Here is a 14,268-nt window from a genome sequence, read left to right on the forward strand (position 1 = left end):
TTTTCAAATGGAGGGTAAAAACTCATTGTGAGTCATAAAAAAATTTAGTGGATTATAACAAGAATTTCTTCAAAAAATACAGAAAAGAATTAGAATAGAAATTAACAGAAAGTGAGTTTTGTTTCATGACCTTTTTTTTCACTTATATGTGTGAACACAAGCATATATGCACAGGGGAGTACTGAATCAGAATGCTGTGTACTTACCGTAAGTTATTATCAGAAAGGTTTAAAAGTCAGCAATCTAGTAGTAAAGAAAAACATTAAAAAAATCAGATAAGTAATTATACTGTGTTGTTAAGTTTTTTAAAATAATTGCAAAAAGTTGTCTGACAATAGGAGATTAAATAGATTATGATATAGACATAGAATAGAATTCTATCTAGAAACTAAAATTATATTGTTGGGAAGTAATGACATAAAAACATGTGCAAGATGCAGAGATAAGGGGAAAGTCAGATTATAAAACAACATGTGGGGATCCCTGGGTGGCGCAGCGGTTTGGCGCCTGCCTTTGGCCCAGGGCGCGATCCTGGAGACCCGGGATCGAATCCCACGTCGGGCTCCCGGTGCATGGAGCCTGCTTCTCCCTCTGCCTATGTCTCTGCCTCTCTCTCTCTCTCTCTGTATGACTATCATAAAAAAAATTAAAAATTAAAACAACATGTGTAATATACAATAAAAAGCAATAAAAAATATATATACACACATGCACATATGTGTATTTGCACAATGGACTAAAAAGGATAGTCATCAAGATCTTTCTTGATGTGGAGTTGTGCAAAAAAATATTATTTCATCTATCTGCATTTTCTGCAATTAGTGTAATTACTTTTATAAGATATACCCTTATATAAAATATTTAATGTACATGATTATATAATAAGGATTAGTATAAACATAATGAAAATTCTTGCAAACAATAAAAATAAAGAATTCTAGCAGACAATAAAAATAAAGAATCTTTGCAAACAATGATAATAATAATGAAAAGGACAAACTATCCAATGAATGAGTGGGCAAAGGATGGAAACAGATTATTCATGGAAGAGGAGCTTTTCTTCCCGAATAAACACATCAAGTGATGCTCAACTACACCAGTGACGAGAAATGCAAATTATTACAGATAAAGATAAAAATATCTCTTTTATCAGTTTTGCAAACTGTTAACCTGGCCCTATGAAAACCACTCTAAAAAATCCTATAACCTGGAATTTCAGAATGGAAATGAATGAGTGGCCACCTTACAAAGGAGTAGGTACTGTAAATATCAAACTTTCCCAGGTACTTAATATGTGCTTTTATTTCTGCCTCAAATTCTCAGGGCCAGAGGTTGGAGAGACTGAAACACTGGCATTGATTAGTAGCCCTACAATATCATGAAATAAATCATTAAATAAGGTACAAAGGCTTCTCCAAAAAAGTACAAACACTTCTAACACAGATAGAAAGATAGTATTTAGGGGCACCTGGGTGGCTCAGTCAGTAAAGCATCTGTCTTCAGCTCAGGTCATGATCTCAGGGTCCTGGGATTGAGTTCTGCATCAGGCTCCCTGCTCAGCAAAGAGCTTCTCCCTCTCCCTTTGCCCCTCCCCTCACTTTTGTGCTCTCTCTCTCACTCTCTCTCAAATAAATAAATAAAAATCCCTTTTTTAAAAAAAGAAGGCTGTCTATCGGAGAGATATATTTCAGAATGGAATATGAACTTCAGGTTTTTTCTTTAATCATTTTTTGGAGAGAAGGCCCATCTGGACAGGACTCAGTAACTAGAAAATATGCATCACTTTTAAGGAGACACAAGACACATTTGGCCATTCTTGGTGGTTTCTGACAGTAATGTCATTTAGCACTTGTATCCTTAAATATTTCATTTTTATAGTAACTATTGGTTACAGTAGTGGTGGTGATGGATAATTGTACTTTACTGTACATTTGACTAATATCTTTCATGAACACTCATTACTTGAATTGTCTTGCTTGTCCTACCTCTTTTCTCCTTTGTCCTGATTTCTTTATTATTTTATTTATTTTATAAACCACTATAAAGAACTTGGGGAATAAGACTGACAAATACATGCACAAAGAGTCAAACAAAAGCTATCTCATACCATAAGGCAGCCTGAATTTTTCCCCATAGACAAAGAGGTCCAGATCAAATGGCTTAGCTAATGGCTTATAAGTGGCCTCAGAGTGGGAGTCAGGGATTAAAGTCTCAGGTGCTGACAAGATGACAGTAGGCTATATCTTCATAATCCAGAGAATTGAACCTGATTGTCCCTATGGTCATTACTTCCTATTTCCTTCTCTTCCTACTATTGCTGTAATCATTTCTCTTTTTAAGATTTTATTTACTTGAGAGAGAGAAAGTGAGCACGAACAGGGGAGAGATGCAGAGGGAGAAGCAGATTCCTCACTGTGTGGGCAGCCTGATACAGGGATCAATCCCAGGACCCTGAGATGATGACCTGAGATGAAGTCAGTTGCCCAACTGACTGGGCCACACAGGTGCCCCTTGTTGTAGTCATTTCAACCAAGCTCAATAGAATGTGGTCACTGCATATAAGCTGGGGGAGTGGGAAGAACAGAGCAGAGGATGAATTTAGTCTGCTCTGCACAGATAACTGTTTTGGGGTTTTTTTTTTTTTAGAGATTTTATGTATTTATTCATGAGAGACACACAGAGAGAGGTTGAGACACAGGCAGAGGGTGAAGCAGGCTCCATGCAGGAAGCCCGATGTGGGACTCGATCCCAGGACCCTGGGATCATGCCCTGAGCCAAAGGCAGATGCTCAATCGCTGAGCCTCCCAGGCGCCCCAGATAACTGTTTTTAACGTAAAATCTCTTTTGTACCATATTTTTTATTTGGACTTCTGAAAGTAATAATAATACTTTAGTTGCCTGTCAAGTTATATAACACAGGATATATTTACTTCTAGATTTTAAGCACACACATGCACAGAAACATAAGGGAATATGCCATCACATCCAGCTGTATTTAAAGATTTTCCCAATAATTAGTTCACAACAGGTGATTAAGCAGTTATTAAACATACTTTAAGTGAATCTTCAAGGGCAAATGAAACATTTTAATAACAATAACATCACAGCAGCTAAGTACATAAAATAAATAAAACAAAGTAAAATGAAATTAGATAATTACTAAGACAGATTTCTTCTCCCAAAGCTTCCTCAAACCCTCACTGGGTACTTCAGGGTTGAGGGAGGACCACAGTTTATGGCAATTGTTGGTGTCCCCAGGGCTGTGGCAGTGGGTGGTAATATGAAATAGAAAGCCAGCTTGCCAGAATGTGGTTCTGATTCACCATCTTCACAACTGAACTGGGACAGAAGTGAACAGTACGAATCACCGTAAGAAAAGGGATGTTTCTATATTCTGGGCTGGTGACTGGCTACACAGTGGGGGGAAAGTGGCTAGAGCCAAGAAGCTCCCTTCAACGTTGCTGCTACTGCAACTCCTTTTTTTATCTTTGTATCCTTCCTTTAGAGTTCTAAGAGCTGGAGCTCAAATTCAGTTTTGAGCTTTGAGCTAATAGAGAGAGGGAAGGCAAGAGGTTAAACCAAACAGTTAACTGTGTCTCTTCAAAACTGACATTTAATACAGGGTGTAAATCACTAGGGGAGCCTGTTATTCCTTCAGGAATGCAATTACATAGGGTCAAATAAAACATGAAAGAAACCAACAAGTTTTAAAATGTAGTATGTTCTCAAAAGTAGGCAAGAAGGAATGTGAAGCAGTTCAAATATGCTAACACTCCCTGCTGTCCTATAGGAGAGGATTACAAGGAGAGGTTTCTGCTCTTTAATGATTATGTGGTTAAGCACGGGTATGGAAGCACATCGCCCAATCTGGCTGCTTCCCACTGGACCCTCAGCTTCCCAGAGCTCCCTGCATTCATTCAAAGCAGGTGTAGGCTTTGCTGTTCAGCCCATTACCATTACAGTCCCATTACCAGCCCTGCCCTCCACTTAACACTTTTCAAAAGTGTTTATATGGCTGTACAGAATACACTGTGGGTATTTTTTTTCTATTTCACTCACTCCTGCACCCCCCCCCAAAAGCAAACCCAAAAACCCACCAGGAGAATCCTTATTCTGTGACTTCAAGCTAGACAAAAATTAATGTTTGACTTCTTCTACAGGCTTTCCAATGTTTATAGCCACTTGTAAATAGTGTAGGCGCTAATTTGCTCCATGGGGCAGTGGAAGGTGCGCTTATGTTTATATTTTGGGAAGTGTCTGTTACAGTTTAGTGCATTTCAAAAATCTGATGTCTTAAAAATATGACTCACCTTCAGTTTAACATCCTCATGAACTAGGGTGACCAACTCATCTCAGTTTACCCTATGTTCTTTTTGATCTAGCACCGAAAGTCCCACAGCACAGGAAACTTTTCATTCCCAGCAAACCGGGATGACTGGCCATCCTATTTCACACACATAGCACACATTCTCTCTTTATCCCTGTGTTTCTTGCCCTGCAGATATATCCCAGGTGTGTGTACAAACAGGCATACATGTGACAGACCAGCAGATTCTGAATCAAACAATTTGTGATTAGTAATTTCTTTAAAGTTTTGCTTTTAAGCATATGCAACAGCATGGTAGAAACTGGGTCTAAATTGTGTTGAGGAGAGAGGATGGCTGGGAAGGGACACTGAGATCACTACTAAACTAATTATAAAAGAATTCAAACAAAACAGACAGGTCAGCTGGGTTCAGATTCCTGTATAATCACTGACTTTTATAAGCTAGTTCTCACTTCTCCAAGAAAAATACAGTTTCAAATGAGTTGTGACTCAAACTTGACTTTCCTTATCTTGCTTACAAAGTGTATCATACTACAAAGCTGACTTCGCAGAGTCTAATTCCGAAGGGTGCAGATTCTATCTGGTTGGTTGAATCTTGGGAGTTTCCTCTCCCCCAGCTCCCTCCTACCGGCCCCATCCCTCACCCCTAACCAGGCAATGGTGGCCCCAGGCTGGTCCTTTTGAATCCTGCCAAGGGCAAGGAGCTGCCCAGGTCAAGCTCACTGACTAGCAGGCACCTTGGGGTATGTCTCCAAGGTGCACAATTTCCTAAGCTCCTTGCCACCCTGGCAGTTCCATGTGCTCCCAGGCCTTTCCAGCAATCCCTTGGCCACCCCACAGATTGCACGGCTACCCTAGCACCTAAGATATATCATTTTGACTGTAAGCTGAGTTATGAAGGTCTGGGAGTCAGCTGAACTCCTGAGAGCAGTCTAACTGAGCAGACCCAAGAGCAGAATAAAACTTGGTTTATCTTAAATATCTAAGTCCTTTGGCTCTTTGATTCATTCATTGACTCTTTTTCTGACAGTGCAATTGGAAATCTATCTGTCCCAAGAGAATCCACATTCTCTCTCTCTATCTCTCTCTTGCTCTTTCTCTCTCCCCACCTCTCTCGTTGTGGCCATTTTCTTGTTCTGTCAAGAGATGCCAAACTGATACATTCACCAGAAATAACACAAAATAAAGCAAAAAGTAATTATAATTAAATTTTTTTTCCGGCTTATGTGAAACTCTTACCTCAGAGGATCTCCTTTCCTATGCTTAGAACTTGTATGTCCAGATCAGACACGCTATAAGCATCAGTCTCAAAATTTAGTCAAATGCAAAGAAACTGGTAGTAGACAGGGCAAATAAAAGCCTGAAGACTAAGGCTTGAAAGGGTAGAAAGGTGTAGAAAGGTGCTTCCCTGCAATTTTCAAAGGAGCATCAGGTATGCTCTGGGGGACAGAACCTGGGCTTGGGAGGCCAACAGATCTAGGTCTGAATTCCAGCCCAGGCACTTATTAGTCATGTGATCTTGGACAAGATACTTCACCACTATAAATCTCAGTTCCTCATCTGTGCCATGGGGATAATACTAGTTCTAATATGAGGACAGGAAATAGCATATGTAAAGCACTCAATGCATAGTCCATGTTTAATAAGCAGCTTTCACTACCATGGCGATGGATTTCACAGGATAAAGTGAACTCCTCCAAAAGCTCACAGTGCCCTGTGTGTTTTGACCACTGGGCTTCTTCCCTAATGGACATCTCTAGGAACTCCGAGCTCTTAATCTCAGTCCTCCACCCACGCTCCCTAACTGGCCTGAGGCAAATCACTTATCTGTCTCAATTACTTCATCTGCACAGAGGAGGATAATAATATTTACCTCCCTCAGAGGAGTGTTGGGAGAATTAATGAATGCTTGTACCCTGAGATCTACAGATGAAAGGCAGTGTAGAATTGCAAAGTATTATTATAAATATTAGTGTTATTTTGACACATTTGCATGCATGCATATGTGAGCAAATTTGCACCTAGAGCACTGGATGGGAGTATGTGATTTTCAAGTATTATCCTGTGAGTACCCCTGGCAGCCCACGGATGTTTGTCTGTGTAATTCATACACAATAAAACAACTGGTCCCAGAAATAAAAATTTGGGTAGCTGGTATAAAATCAACCTCAACCATAGCGTATGGTTAAGTGCTTTCTAGAAGTCTCTTGGCCAGTGCCACAGTCCTTCTAGCTTCCTTTAGGCGTAAAACCTGACTATGTGATCAGCTCCCTAAAAAGCAGTGAAGTGTAACTCTCAGACTTCTCTATCCGCCAATTCAGAGAAACATCCTTGAGCCTAGAAGTGTTTGCTCCTGAGCTAACTGCATCCACTTGCAAAACACACACTCATAAAATCCGATTGCGATTGCGAAGAAACACCTCTTTCAACCCACCTCACAGCCCTGTTCTGCCCCTTCCACGTCAAGTGCCAAGTTCCAGCTCTTGAGGCTCCTCTCCTCTTTCCATTAAGGCCTCTGCTTCCTCCCACTTGTCCCCATTCCATACTGACTGAATTCCCTCCTCTTGAGGGGTGAGAAGTAACACTACAACACTATCCACCATACCATCACATCACATAACTCCCCAGAGATCACTTCTGTGACCTGTGCTTTTAAGAATAAAAGAGTAAGAAGCAAATGGAAGTTACATGAGGAAGTTAAAATTCCCTCGTGCCTTGGGACTGAGCCCTCGGCTGCCATTCCTGCGTGGATGAGGATGCGGTCCCCTCCTCTAAATCCAGATACAGAGCAGCATATGGACATGAGCAAGACGCATGTCTGGTCTCCACCATAAACCTTTGCAGCCTGGCAAGAAACAGCAAGGCTTATTCCAGACCCCAATTCTCATTCCTGCTACAGCCATCATAAACGCCTGCTGACACCAAAGAACAAGCCTGTAATCCTCATAAAAGAACATTTTTGAACCCTGGAAACCAAAGAGGGATACCAACGCCAGTTTTTAAACTGACATTCCCTCTGCTCCTGGGCTAGGTCGGACACTGATGAAGCAGGTGACCGCCTTCGAGTTATGGGTTAGAGGCTGTGCACTGGCCTCCCTATTCCTAACATCTCCCCCCGTGGCTGGGCAGATGGCCTGGAGTTCCCATAACTTGTGGTTAAGACATTGTCTCCAGAAGGCTGTGTGTAGAATGGAAATATGTGACATGAAAATCAACATGTTAAATCATTCCAGCAGTGTGCTGGATCCAGCTCTCAATAGCTTGAAAGAGCCAACTATGTGCATCTCTTCCCAACTCTACGTTCTCCTAACATTGATGGCCCAAAATCAGCCAGTGGTGCCTTGAAATCACCAAATGCCGCAAATCAGGGCTTTTTCCCCGAGAAAGGTGACTGTGAAACCTTTACTGCACACCACCAATTAGCACCCACTTTTACCCATTATCATTTGGTAATAAGACAGGTTGATGCTGTTGCCAGGGAAAGAAGTCCAGGTTGGACGTGAGTGTGGAAAGCAGGGGGAGTCAACCAGGACAGCAGGTGAGCATGCGTTGCCATTGTCCGGGAGCAGCCAGAGGGTAGTGAATGCCTTGGGGAGGAGTGAGCAGAATGTATCCTTCTAGGTTTTGCCAAAGGTTGGCCTGCCTTGTAGATTTTAGCTGCAAGTAGAGGATGCAGCAAGCACTGCATTCCCTAAGATGCTAGCAGAAGAAATGTGGGGTTTAGACTCTTTGTTGCCCTAACAAACTGTATAGTCTCTGAGCCTCACTTCCCTTAACTATAAAATTCAGTTAACTGTACTCCTTTGATGGGATTTGTGAAGGATTCAGAGAGATAATGTTAATAAAGTACTTGCCCTTGACAGAAATTCTAATATTGATAAGTTTATGGACACTTCACTGCCCTCTTATTTACTGTTTCTCAACAGTATTTGTCATGTTCGGTCAATCTGGACCTGAAACCTTCAACCCTTCTAGCTTCTGAAACCCAATGCTCTCTTCGTTTTCCTCCTTCTTCTCTATTCCTGCCTTTATTGGGTCTTTCTTCTCTAATCCCTCTCAAAACTTAATCCAGGGCCTCCTTCTCTTGTTTCTCTGCATAGCCTCATTAGGCAATCTCATCTAGTCCCATGGATTTAAATGTTATCTTCATGCTGATGACTTCCAGACTCCTAGAATTATCCTCTGTCTAGACCAGTGATTCTTCAAGTAGGAACCCTGGACCAGCAGCATCAGCATCACCTGGGAACTTGTTAGAAATGCAAATTCACAGGCCCCACCCAAACCTTCTTAACCAGAAACTCTGGAGGTGGGCCTGACGACAATCTGTTTTATCAAGCCCTGCAGGTGTTTCTGATGCTCCCTGAAGTTTGAGAACTACTGGTTCGGGCTAACATATTTAATAGCCTTATTTACATCTCTACAGAAATATCAGACTTAATACACCTGACACAAAGCTCCTGTTCCCTTCCTAATTCTGCCCACCTACCATGTCTCAGAATTGCTCTCCTGAGACAATGGCATTATCATTCATCCATTTGCTAAACCTAGAAATCAAGATGATCCTTTCTTTCTCCAGCTTCCTCAGTTCACAACTAATCTATTAGCAAATATTATTAATTCTATCTCTGAATTATAACATCAATTTGCTACTTTCTCCACATTTCCCCCACCACCACCATAACTGGGACCACTATCAAACATTGCTTGTTCAAGCAAGACCAATGCAACCTGCTTCCACTCTGGTTCCCCTCTAACCCATGCTCATCTGTTGCAGCAAGATAGCTAGATCTTCTTAAAATGGAACTTGGCTTATGTCACTCTCCAACCTAAGATACATTTAATGGTTTCCCTTTACACCTAGAATAAAATCCAAACCTGGTATTATGGTTTCCACGGCCCTGCATGGCTTCACACCTCCCCATCTCTCTATTACCTCACCTAGTGGCACTCTCTCCTTCTCCCCTCCTGTGTATAACACACACTGGTTTTCTCTCAGATCCCTGAATGGGCCAACTCCTTTCTGACTCAGGAACTCTGTTCTTCTGTTGTGAATTTTCTTCCTCACCCTGTGAGTGGATGGCCACTTTCCATCCTCACAGTTTCTGGTTAAATGTCACCTCTCTTTGTGTCCTTCCTTACCACCTATTAAAGTCCCCTCCATACCCATTATTCTCATCACCTTTTTATTTCCTTCCTGGCATGTCTGCAGCTTGTTAGTTTTCTAGTCAGTTATTAATCTCTTGATGTTGGTTGTGTTTTGTTTCCCTCTGTCCCTCTCACCCTACCACCCTGAGCATAAACTCACAAGGGAAGGGGGCTTAGCAACTTCATCACTATCAGTGTCTGGCAAGGTAACTGAGGCAGAGTGGGTAGTGGTTGATGTTGCCATTATTATTATAACATGGAAAGGAGGGCAATCTGCTTCACTCAGTCTATCAATTCAGATGTTCATCTCATGCAGAAACACCTTCACAGACACACTCCGAGTACAGTTGGACCAAATGTCTGGGCACACTGCAGCCTAGTCAACCTGATACATAAAATTAACCATCACACCACACTACTGATAAAACTCAGAAAGATGAAGACGCTCACACTGTAGTGAAACCAGGATTCCAATCCATGTATATCTCTCCAAAACCCCATACTATAGGTGTTGCTGCTCAGTTACTATCATTTTTATTTATAATTCCCAAGCCCAATGTGTGTTACAAAGAAGATGCTGGTTATTCATTTCTTTCTTTACCCAGGAGTAAATACTTTATTCTAGGCTAACCCAAACACATTTTATGATATAGGGGCTTCTGCTCCAAGAAAATAACACAAAGCAAGAGTTGGTGTGTAAACAACCAACTGTGGGGGGAAGGAGAATCATTTCTGAACTTGGGCCCCTAACCACAGACTGAAGATAAACTATTCTTTTAATTTTTTGCTCCCTCATTCATAGGAATTAAAAGCTTTCAAATGATTCATCACTGTAGTTATAGCTGGCATATCAAAGGCACTCCATAACTGTCTGCTACAACAGACAAGCAAATAAGTGGAAACAGGATGTTAATTTGAAATTTTCTACTGGGGCACCAACAGGAAACAGAAAGGAAATCCTAGCAGAATATGCAGACCAAGATTGTAAACACTTAAAGAAAACATTAAGAAATAATCTCTCAACTCTAGATATGTTCACCCATAATGCAGACTTAAAAGAGCAGAGACAAGGCCTCCATGAGGGTCTGACTCACTGGGATTCGAGATCTCTCACTTGAAAGCCTCTAAAGTGGGGCTTTGGAGAAGAGGATTTCCTGGGGTCCACTTCTGCCTGTGGCTCCACTACTTAGCTCTCCTGCCACCAGGGGAGAGAGAGAGAGAGGAGTACCCACCCCTTATCCTAGTTCTAAGGAGAGAGGCTCCAAAGGGAGCATCTGGAAAGCCTGCCGTGTGTTTTTCCAAGTCCTGGGGGAGAGAATGCAAGAGGCCGGCTAACAGCAAGTATAGCACAGTAATAACTGCAAGCCAGTGCTTTGAGAGCCCCCCAAATGTGTGAAATCCACAGAAGAATGTTATCCTGCTGTCATTAAAAATGGGGCCCTGCCCTGTCTAAATAAGCTTCTGCCGGAGGTCAGAATAAAGTGTAAGAATGCAGAAGCCGAGTGATCAGTGAGGCTGCAGAATGACCAGCCAGAGAAGGGATACCACCCACATCAAACGAGTTGAACTTGAAGAGGCCCCTGCAGGGGAGCCTCTGAGGAACCCACAGAAGAACTTACAAGGTCCAGAGATGGCAAAGTCAGCTGATGACAGCAACAGTCAAGTAAGGACCTGCCAAGTCTTTTGTCATCCCCGCCACTTGGGTCCCCTGCATAGTCAGTGGAGAGAGGAGGAGAAAAGCAAGGCAGGTAAGAAGAAATGGACAGTGACCCCTTCTCTACTTTGAAGGGTCGACCAGAAGTACGACTCAAGCTGGGGAAGAAAGGTGATTTAACACTACACAAATTCAGAGTTTGGTTATTACATAGGACTGGACAATTAATTAGTGAACTGGGGCCATGATTATGACACAAGTCATAATTGCAGGGTATTTTTTTCCCTAGATGATCAGTGAAGCAGCCCAGCCCAGAATTTAATCCGGAGCTTGAAAGTGGGACTAGCTCTGCTAAATAGATGTTAACTCTCCATGAGTCTAGTTTGATCAATATACTATTTACAGAATGAAAGAATGGTGAATATATGAATAAATAAACCAAATCCTAACAATTCCCAAAGCTAAACTGTCCATGATGGGGAGACAATTCCAAATGCTGCATGTCCTTTCAGATCCCACTTGTCTGTAGCATCTGCTAATGGAGCTTCGAGATAAATCCAGGATAAAATCCTAGAGAAATAAGGAGGTTATTTTATTGATTAGTTAGCCAAAAGCTATGATAGCTGAAAAGCTTTTGAATTAAAGGAGTCAGATAACTATAAAAACAACCCTCTTTCCCAATATTCCAACTCCACTCCCTAAAGATGACCCAAAGTCAGCAATTTGATCTATAAATTTCTAGTCCTTCCTCTATACATTGGCATAAATATAGGGACATGTAACTGATATATTTTGATGTTTGCTTTTTTAATGGATTCACCATATTTGTGTTATTCAATAATATTTGTTTTGACTGAACATGTTTTGCTTTCTAATAGGTGCACATAATACTGATATCTCATAATTTATCCAGTCACATTACTATTGATGGGTCTTTAAACTGTTTTTAATTTTTTATCAGAGTGATACAGAAGAATTTTTTCTAACATCTCTGCAGGCACAAATAATGCTTCAACACAGAATTCTAAAAATGAAGTTGTTAGGGTCAAAGATCCATTTCAAATGTAGACAGATACTGCCCAAAAGATATTAATTTATATTTCTACCAGGACTGTCTAATGGCATTTACATCCCCCACACACTTGCTGATGCTGAATATTATCAAGGTATAGTCTTTTTTCCAATTCACTCAGTAGAAATGACACCACAATGTTGTTTTTATTTGCATTTCCTTCATAAGGAGTCTCACCATATTTTTTTTGTTTGTAGACCATTTGTACTTTTCTGAGGTCAATGATCTATTCATGTACTTTCCCCATTTTTCAATTGGGTTGTTCATCTTTTTTTATTTGTGAGGTATGTTTTTATTTTGTGGATACTAATTGTTAATTACATGTTTGACAGATATTTTTATCTCAGTCTATTATTTGTGTTTTAACTTTTTAAGTGCTTCTTTGAGGAAAATTTTATATTTTTATGGGAGAAAAAGTAGCATTTTTTCCTTTGTGGATTCTAGGTTTTGTGTGTTGCTTAGGAAGACCTTACCCCAATGAAATATTTCTCCATTTTTCCTTCTAATACTCTTGCAATTTCGTTTTTTCAAGTTGAAGATTTTTAATTCATTTGGAATTATCATAGTGTGAAGTAGATATCTGTATTTATTTTTCCAAATTGTCCCAACACCATTTATTCATTCTTTCTTCTTTGGTTAAAAATATCATTTTTATTATAAACTGAATTCTAATTCATTTCTTCACCTGTTTGGAAATTTTCTATTCTGTTCAATTGTTCTTTATTTAGGAGTAATAGTATTTTACTTTAATTACTATAGCTTTATTTTTTTTTTTTTTTTTTTTTTTATTTATGATAGTCACAGAGAGAGAGAGAGAGGCAGAGACATAGGCAGAAGGAGAAGCAGGCTCCATGCACCGAGAGCCCGACGTGGGATTTGATCCAGGGTCTCCAGGATTGCGCCCTGGGCCAAAGGCAGGCGCTAAACCGCTGCGCCACCCAGGGATCCCTACTATAGCTTTATAGAATAATTTGATATTGGACAAGTCAGGGTCCAGCTCATGTTTCCTCATTTATTTTTAAAAATCTGGTATATTTGAGAATCATTTTTCAAATTTAATAACAATTTGAATTTATTAATTTGCAACTGATGTGACAGCTTTACAGTGTTAAACCCCTCATTCAGAAATATAATTTCTGGGATCCCTGGGTGGCGCAGCGGTTTGGCGCCTGCCTTTGGCCCAGGGTGCGATCCTGGAGACCCGGGATCGAATCCCACGTCGGGCTCCCGGTGCATGGAGCCTGCTTCTCCCTCTGCCTGTGTCTCTGCCCGCCACCCCCCCATGTGACTATCATAAATAAATACAAATTTAAAAATATATATATAATTTCCATCTTCATTTATTGAGGTTTTCTTTTACATCCTTGAATAAGGTTTTAAAGTATTATTTACATAGGTTTACACATTTGATAGATTTATTCCTGAAGTTTTATAGTTTTTGTTGCTTTTGCTATTACACTTCCTAAATTGCTGGTGTAGAGATACTACAAATATCTTATATCCAGCCATTTTATTAAAAATTCCTTAGTTAATACTCTTTGCTCCTCTCTGGAAACTCTTATTAGTAAGACTAATATTTTGACCTCAGAACCAAAGGTGTGAAACATATTCATGTATCCTTTAAATATCTATAAGATTTTATGTCCAACCAGAGAGAAAGAACATGTAAATACAGAATTCAATCAGACAGTACATGTTAAGGTGAAGAGAGTTATTAGTAACCTCAGTAGGAGGTTGTGGACTTAAATCTGATGGAAGAATTAGGTATTTTGTAACTTGAACCCAAGAGAAATGAATCCCATTTGAAGGGTTTATAATTGGGAGTCTCTGCTGTCTTAGCAACAAAGAAAGGAGGTCAAGATGTCTATTGGTGATGACGGGAGAATCACTCTGGATATACAGATCCCAGGTTCCTTTCTCTTAACCTATGCTTTCTAGAGATGATAAAAGCCAGTTTTCTAGCAGTGGTGAAACTGACCACTTCATGTAGTGTTTCCAATCTCATGGAAGTTTAGAATTTAATATATTCTAAAGAAAATCAAACTGAAATTGTTGATACTTTTGTGTTAT

General features: G+C 40.4%; 1 protein-coding gene across 40 annotated transcripts in view; it reads right to left on the reverse strand.

Annotated features, from left to right (window-relative positions):
* BMP4 (bone morphogenetic protein 4) overlaps positions 1-14,268 on the reverse strand; it is a 348,264-nt gene that overhangs the window by 44,766 nt on the left and 289,230 nt on the right. For 37 of the 40 annotated variants that reach the window (XR_007412341.1, XR_007412338.1, XR_007412336.1 and 34 more), the window contains one exon: positions 207-243. The exons of the other annotated variants lie outside the window; for them this stretch is intronic. The gene's annotated coding sequence lies outside the window, so the exon portion shown is untranslated. The remainder of the gene's footprint in view (positions 1-206; positions 244-14,268) is intronic. 40 annotated transcript variants of the gene reach the window in all.

The sequence above is a fragment of the Canis lupus genome, chromosome 8 (genome assembly GCF_003254725.2).
Source record: "Canis lupus dingo isolate Sandy chromosome 8, ASM325472v2, whole genome shotgun sequence".
NCBI classification, from domain to species: domain Eukaryota; kingdom Metazoa; phylum Chordata; class Mammalia; order Carnivora; family Canidae; genus Canis; species Canis lupus.